Source organism: Leptonotus elevatus, chromosome 7, assembly GCF_054856555.1.
Source record: "Leptonotus elevatus isolate MCC_2025b chromosome 7, RoL_Lele_1.0, whole genome shotgun sequence".
NCBI lineage: Eukaryota > Metazoa > Chordata > Actinopteri > Syngnathiformes > Syngnathidae > Leptonotus > Leptonotus elevatus.
Genome location: NC_141245.1, coordinates 17,436,401 through 17,444,675, shown reverse-complemented (window position 1 = coordinate 17,444,675; position 8,275 = coordinate 17,436,401). Strand labels below are relative to the sequence as shown.

At 39.3% G+C, this 8,275-nt stretch overlaps 1 non-coding gene across 1 annotated transcript; it reads left to right on the top strand.

The window, feature by feature from the left end:
• Nucleotides 1–1,937: 1,937 nt before the first annotated feature.
• On the top strand, nucleotides 1,938–2,019 carry trnas-gcu (transfer RNA serine (anticodon GCU)). The gene has a single exon. It is a non-coding gene; the product is annotated as a tRNA-Ser (tRNA).
• The last annotated feature ends 6,256 nt before the right edge of the window (nucleotides 2,020–8,275 follow it).

Below are 8,275 nucleotides of genomic sequence, written 5' to 3'. Positions count from 1 at the left end.
TGGGGGCTTTTCAAAAGGATGAGAGTACAATTAGAGGAGCTTAAAGGAGGGTCGGAATGGGGAGGCAGGCAGGACGGTGAGTCACATGATGGGCTGAGCACAGGTGTTGCACACCTGGGCCTTTGGGTATAACCTTTAGCCACAAATTCACCCACCTGACTGGGAGGTCAATGACCCTCAACCCGCACACACTCGCTCACATTTAAAGTGGAATGACTGAAAGACACAGGCTCAAAGATATAGATGGATCGATGTTAGACAAAGGTACTAAAATATAATTCGAGAATTTTTTTTATTGGAAACAAATGCAAGCATATTACACAGAAATATAAGACAAAAACGAAAATGCAAATATTTTCAAATCCTTTTTTTTTTTAAATGTTGCACACACAAAAAATATATAAAAAATATTGGATTAACAACACACAAAAAATTACTTGAAAACTATACTCTTTAAAAAATATATATATTATATATATATATAATATAATATAATACAATAAATTAGAAAAAAAATTGATGAACAAAATATTATTACCAAGTACACAAAAATACAGAAAACATTAAAAGTTAATACAAATTGATATATTTAAAAAAATCTTTACTTTTTTTTTTTTTTACACAATTAGGAAACCAATTAAACCTTCAAAATAATAAAAATAGTAGACAGTAACATATTTGATAAAGAATATTAGGAACAATAACATACAAATAATAATAATAATTTAAAATATTAGAAAAAATAGATAAGATACTAGGAATAAATACAAGTCATTGCACAAATAAAAAAATAAATATAGAAATTACTAACAATTATGCAAGTTGTTCAATAAAACAATTAATAGATTTATACAAAATATTTGGCCAAAATATTAGAAATACAAATCAGAATTACATGATTCTAGAAACGTAATACAAACATTCATCATACATATGAAGTAAATAAGACATGATGCATTGTGCTCAGTGAGGAGTCTGCAATAACTGTAATTGCTCGAGACAGGGAGGTTGTGACGGTTGATTTGCGGGCGTCTGGTGTGGAGGTCGCTGATGTCATTCATCAGTCCTGACATCATCCTCCAGGGCCGACTGTCTTATCTCACTGACACGTCGTAGCACACGGCTGGCTGAAGACAGGACACAACTTGAAAAGGCCTTGGAGGGAAGCTCCCGTTCAGATTTCTTTACGATATGTGAGCTACACTGACCTACATTAGTCAAATTGATCATTTTGGCCTTCATTATACTGAGCGTACTTATGCAATTACTTTATCTGAAAGGCCACAAATCAAAGAGGTACCAACCAATCCGTTTGTTTACAGAAATTTGAATTGGTGTTTAAATCACAAAGAAAAAAAGAAAAGTCTGAACAGAATACTGGTCAGAAAATTTACCTTTAGACTGTTACAGGCTTGCTTGACCCTCGAAAAAGCCCCTAAATGAGTCAGGCTGATAGAAAATGCACATTGAACCCACTACCTCCCATGTAATAAGTATTTCTGAGAAATGAAAAACAAAAGAAGCATTGGTTTGATACATATATTTCAATACACATTCTAGAGCCAAAGACATTTTTAAGAACAATTAACCATTAAAACAAAAAATCCGATGAGGTACCCAGGTGGAAAAGGCGATGGACTGCTAATCCATTGTGTTCTACACCCGTGGGTTTGAATCCCATCCTTTTATTAATTTTATGTCCAATGGACAGTCAGAGTAAACAGATAAACCACAACGATAGCAAGGAACTTTAAATATCTTGACTTATGTGACATCCCTAATTATCTTTTCTTTTTTCCCCCATCAATGTCATCTAGCGGGCCAGATATAATTGGCGGCGGGCCAATTTTGGCCCACGGGCCGATCATTGCCGGCACACGTTCGAGCTCCTAAGGCAATTTTAATTCCAATGGACCCTGTTTGATGAAAGGGATAGCGATGAGGTGACCGAGTGGTTAAGGTGATGGACTGCTAATCCATTGTGTTCTACACGCATGGGTTCGAATCCCATCCTCATCGTCGCTGAGTATCTACTCTGAGAAAACTTTTAACTGTGTCCCTCACGAGAAGTGGATGGTTTCTCGAGGGAGGGCTGTTCCCCTTCTGCATAACTCTGGTAACAATCCTGTTGATTGGAATCAGCTGCGTGGCAGTAGGGAAACTTCCAAAACCTGCAGGACTCCGGCCCTTGAGAACCGCGTTTGCCCACCACTGTGATTGCCTTTATGGGCAGAATTATGTGTGCAGAAGAAGCTCCATCATCTGACTGACAACTGCTCTAGAGCCAAATATATATATATTTTTTAGCCCATTGGACTCTATTGGTGCCTGCCTGGTATAAATCGTTCCTTGCTATCAGTGGATGTGTGCACCTGGGGTTGGTCCCATTAGAATTGATGTTATTGTCAGGTGTGGCTGAGTGACGTGGCGGTTTTGCTTAGCAACGGGCTTGTTAGTGGCTACTGTTCCCCCGAAAAGAGACAATCTTTGGGGGGGGGGGGGGGGGGTCAGGACGTTGTCGGAAACAAATGATTAGTGTTGGCTTAAACCTCATTCTCTGTTTCCAGAGGGCCTTTCTAGTTTGACATTGATAGCTTGTTCTTCGGTTCTCTCTGTCCAACATTTGGACATTATTGTCTTCAGAGAGACAGGGTTCTGGATTATCTTCCAGGGGATCAATGCTGAGGGATTGTGACAGGTGAGAGAGGAAGGAAATGAACGGAGAGGTTTGGGGAATGTATTTGTGCCTGGAGGGAAAATACATGAGCTTGCTGTGACTCCGGGAAGGTGAGAGATCAACTCAGAGATGGGAGTGTCTTTTGTTTTGCAAAATATAAATTTTGCATTGATGCATGGGATTCTCTGTCGGTGCAATGTAGAGGAATCAGCCGTTTGTTGTCTTTGTGTACGTGCAGTCTGGCATGCGTCTCAAAGACTTGATGTTCTCCAAAGAGATCTTTTCATTTAAGTGCGCGTTGAAAGATGAACTGCCAGTCACGCAAATGAAACAATTCTTCACGTAAGGACATCTCAATGTGTGTTATTTGCCGAGGCTGGGCGGGAAAAAATAGAACAAACAATAAAAGACAGTGGGAGGGAGAGGATGTGGCGCCTCTTTGCCCTGCAGACCTGCAATGTGATCTTCTCAATATTAACGACCTACTATCAATTCTAGTCATTGTGAGTGACATCATGGAGAGATTCCTCAACAAGTTCTATCCGGCAGCTCAGGGAACACAGCGGATCTTCAATGTCAATATGTGTTTTAACAGGAGCTGCAAATATGTGATTGATTCTTTTAGTTCAGTGGAGATAAAACTGATGAGTTCAGGTTTGTAGCCACAATATTGTAAATACACTGGATTTTTTTTTGGGGGGGGGGGGACATTTGACATCCTTCATGCAACTGTGTTGTTTTTTTGTTTTGTTTTTTAGTATCATATGCATTTTTTTTTTCATTTAGTCATCAGATGGGAGGCTTCTATTGTTTATGTTAGGTCCGATGTGTGCCTCCACTTAAGATGGCTTTCAAGGAAACTTTCTGAAGACGTCAAAATGTTGTAGTTGAGCTAAAACCAAATATTAGCGTTGACTGTGTTCATTAATACATATTAAAAGCCATTATCATCAAGGTGATACAGTGTATACATTGTTAATGGGGACCCTTGAACTGACTGACATCTCTATTTAGAGTATGATGTAATCGTTCTCATTCAAATCATAGGTCAGTGTGTAGAAGAAATCTTATAGTAACTTTACTAGGGCTGAGTGTATAAATGTACGCTGTTCAGAATCTAGATGTAACGTATCATTCAAATGCACGTGTCTCTGCATGGTGCTGTGAATTGGCTGGTGAGGTGGGTACATGACTCACGCCTGTCTGTTGATGCATTTTAACCCCTTCGGACCCTTACATGATTGCAGTGGACATGCCATATTTGCGTGTCTAAACCAGTATAATGCATAATTTGGATGATGTCAACACTTCTGGTTCGTGATTGGATAGCTAACCAATCACAATGGCAAGTTGATTTGCGTGGTGTTCATATTAACAATGTTTGGCTTGGTAAGTTTAAAACACGTTACAGCCATACGATCCTGGCGTCCACTGTAACAAATAAAAACAGGAGATAATCCCACATTTTTTCCCCCATTTTGTTCATATGTGGGAAGAGAGTCAAAATCAGTTAAAAAATAAATAAATAAATTGCCTAGCAGAAAAAAAAAGGTGGGTTTGAAGGGGTTAAATTTGCATGAAATTAATGGCAATTTTCAATTTTTCTTATTTCAAATTTCTAGTTCCTTATCGTGAAAATTTAATTGAAATAAACATTACCATAAAAAAATAAAAATTGCCGTCGAGAGTACCGATACCCTGAAATAAGACCTAGCATCGGACCGATACCGATATCGGTACTCACCCCTAAACGCTATAACTCCATAGTTGAGTTCTACATAGTTCGAAGTATTTGCACGTTTTCAGCAACTAACTTCCAACAGGTATAGCCTTTAATAAATGCCCTATACTCTGCAGTTGAGTAAATGTGCACTTACCATTACACATGGGGAAATGCAGTATTTACTTCAAATGGCTGGCTCCATTTTAAAGGTTAATCGTCTTTGAATTTTTGTGAGTGTTGCCGCTGTCACTTCCACAAAGGATAAATCCTCCTTCTGCAGACGGATTCAGCTTTGTTTGCACATCACATTCCCAATCCGGTCTGTTTATGTTAAGTCAGGTGTGTGTCTCATTTTATATAAAACTACCCTTGAGCTGGCTTTCAAGGAAACTTTCTGAAGAAGTCAGAATGTTGCAGGGCAGCTAAAACCAATTAATTAATTAATTAATACATATTAAAAGCCATTTCTTAAGCATGCGGTAATATGATCAAGGTGATATAGTGCATACATTGTTATTGTGGACCCTTGAGCTGACTGACATCTCTATTTAGAGTTTGATGTAATCATTCTCATTCAAATCATAGGTCAGTGTGTAGTCAGTGTATAAGTGTACATTGTGTTCAGAACCTAAATGTAAAATATCCTTCAAGTACACACTAGTTGTTTGCTAAATCGCACGTGTCCCCGCATGGTGTTGTGGGGTGAGTACATGACTCACGTTGTTTATTAGATTTTTAGGGAGAGACTGGAATGGATTAACGGCATTTTCGTTCATTTCAATGGAGAACGATGATTTCTAAGGGCGGGAATCTTTTAATGTTTCACGATTCGGTGCGATTCTCATTTTTGGGCCTATAACCCTAACCCTAACCCCAACCCCAACCCCAACCCCAACCCCAACCCCAACCCCAACCCCAACCCCAACCCCAACCCCAACCCCAACCCCAACCCCAACCCCAACCCCAACCCAAACCCAAACCCAAACCCAAACCCAAACCCAAACCCAAACCCAAACCCAAACCCAAACCCAAACCCAAACCCAAACCCAAACCCAAACCCATAGGTTTGCTTTTTCATTCTTTCATTGTGCCATTTACCTGAAGAAGGTTCTAGATGAGCCGAAACGTTGTTTTGGCACACTATTGTTGATTATTTGATTACTAATTGATATTTTTGTTGAGATTTTCAAAATTTTCGATTTTTTTTCTTTTTTTCTTTTTTAAGGATTTTGTGTTTTATGTGTGGGGGGGCTTATTACTTAAATAACAAAGGTGTCTTCTAGGATAGTAAATAAGTCTGATTATTGATTGATTATACATATTAAACCCTAGACACACACACACATACAACATACATTTACGCACAACACAAACAGATACACAAACACAAACAATGGACGGTGGGTGGACAGTAGTCCGTTATGGACGCCGTCGACCTGTACAACAGGACAGGGACTATGGCCCTGAGAGAGCCCGTGGATGGAAGGACCGTGCACCTTCCTTCCGCTCCAGGAGGGGGGGATATTCCCCCTATCCTGCGAGGGGAAGGGTTCAGTCCCTTCTTCCTAACCCTAACCCTAACGATTTCTGATTCAAAATGATTTGATTGACAATGATTTTTTTCTATAAATGTGCAAGAAATTGTAATGATCTACTCCAGTATGACTCGCTAATGTTAATTAGCGTGCTATTCGCGGCACTTTTAACACTCAAAATAACTCCAAAAACTTTTATTGGAATAACTTGATTGTGACTTTTTCCTTTTACTCTTTAATGTGGCTACAACTTAACAGTGTATTGGACCGCGTGGAACCACACTGCCCCTAAGTGGCCAAAGCAGGAACAACATGAACAGCGCTCCAAATAAAGGCACACACAGACAAAGGCAAGACAGTATAAAACAATTTAAATAAAATCGATTTGGGGACATTTAAAATCGATTCTGAATCTTACTAAATGAGAATCGCGCTTCTTATGAGAATCGATTTTTTGGCACACCCCTAATGATTTCAGTTCTGTGCTTGATCACAGAATGAATTAAAGGCACCACTGTACTACTAGACTACATGTCACCAACCGCATAAAAGATAGGAGCAAAAACAAAAGCGTCATATTTTGTATGGATGGAAGTATTATATTTTCAAGCAATTACAATTCCCTTAATATGTCCGCTTTTGACAATGACAAAAAATGTACTAACATTCGACCTTAGGTTGAGACAGATTCCAGGTAACCGCTCTGCTCCATTAGAAGTGACTCATTCCATGAACCCTGTGAAAATGAGTCATTGTTTGCAGTAAACATTGCTTTAGGTTGGCTGGCATCACACCAAGGGGTTTCCCTCTCTGTATTCACTGCGAACATGTTTGTTGCTGATCTTTAGTTTGAATTCCCTTCCTCCTTACATGTACGGCAATTGCCCTTCTCACGTGCCTAGATCGACAAGTACACATGAATCCGACCATCTGAACTGGTCGAGTTGGAACGTCCAAGGTCGAATCCGACACACATGCTTACAGAAGCACATGTTTGGCCTGCAGCTCAGACATCCATCATGATGACGAAACCAACATTGGCCCAAGAGGACAAGAAAGAGAGAGGGGAGACAATGAGTGATGAACTAACAGAAGCACTGGCTTTTTTTTTCTCTTCTGTTTCTTTTTTTTTTTTTTTACAGCCAGCTGCACACCTTTGAGCTCACCCTTTCTTGTATAGCCCACCTTAGGAAAACATCCTTGCCCCACACGACGCTCAGATCCGTGTTTCCTCCCTAGCTTTAATCTCAGTGAAAAGAGCTTTTAACGACGAAGGGGCCTGCCAAAGTGCAACAAAAGCTGGGAGGAACTAGGAGGGACATTAGCAGAGTGGAAGGTTCCTTTAATTTATCACCTGTTGCCTTTGGGCGGCCTGGCGTTTACCTCTCGCCCCTGGGTTTTGTGCAAGTGTTTCCTTCTTACTGGATGTGCAAAGAAGAAGGGATAACATGCATCAAAGGTGCAGATAAGGGGAAGGAGTTAACTGCAATTATATTTACCCAAAAGTAGGATTTTTTTTCCACAGCAATTATTTTATTATTAGTGAAGCAAGTGTGCAAACTTTACAAGGAAGATCCAATTAAACATAAATAGTGACGTCCTATCAATTCGTGAAGTTCCATAAAATCAAATCAGATCGTGTTGATTTAATTTGCAGCGATAAATGGAACAAAGTTCACTTATCGCGTTATCTTTGCCTGCCATCTTGTGGCTCTTTGTGGCACTTGCAGCCATACTGTTGATAAATTTAGGTCACTCAATCAATCCCATTGATTAAATGAACTATGCCTCGATTGGATAATTGATTTTATTTAGTAGAATCAATCTATAAATTGTAATGCACTGTGATCTAATTTGTCCTTCCTTATTCTTTTTCTGTGGGGTCTATTAACAGTTGGCAAACTAGCTTTAAATGATGCATTACTGCCACCAATTGATATTGTCCTTCCACTGCAAGGCGCCAATGCTGGATGATGGCTGTTGTGCAGTGTGCTGCCGCCATCTAGCGGTAAGGCTTTATAATGCACGCCTGTGTAAAATTTCGCTTGCATCCACAAAAAAATAAGGTCTATTGGGTACTCGTATCTATTATGAAATATTTATATTAACTTTTTATTTGTATTTTTTTCCCTTTTTTGTCTTCAAGGTGAATCAGTTTAGTGCTATAAGAATCTAAAGCTATTAAGTGTTTCACCTCAGCCATAGTTTGACACTTTGTTTATTTAGTCCATGGAGAGAAGCAGGTAAAAGCTAAGGGATGATCCTTTTCTCATTTGGTTACTTCAAATATCTATCAATGAAGGTACAGTGGAGTCTTTAAATTTCCAACAGACCGTGAAG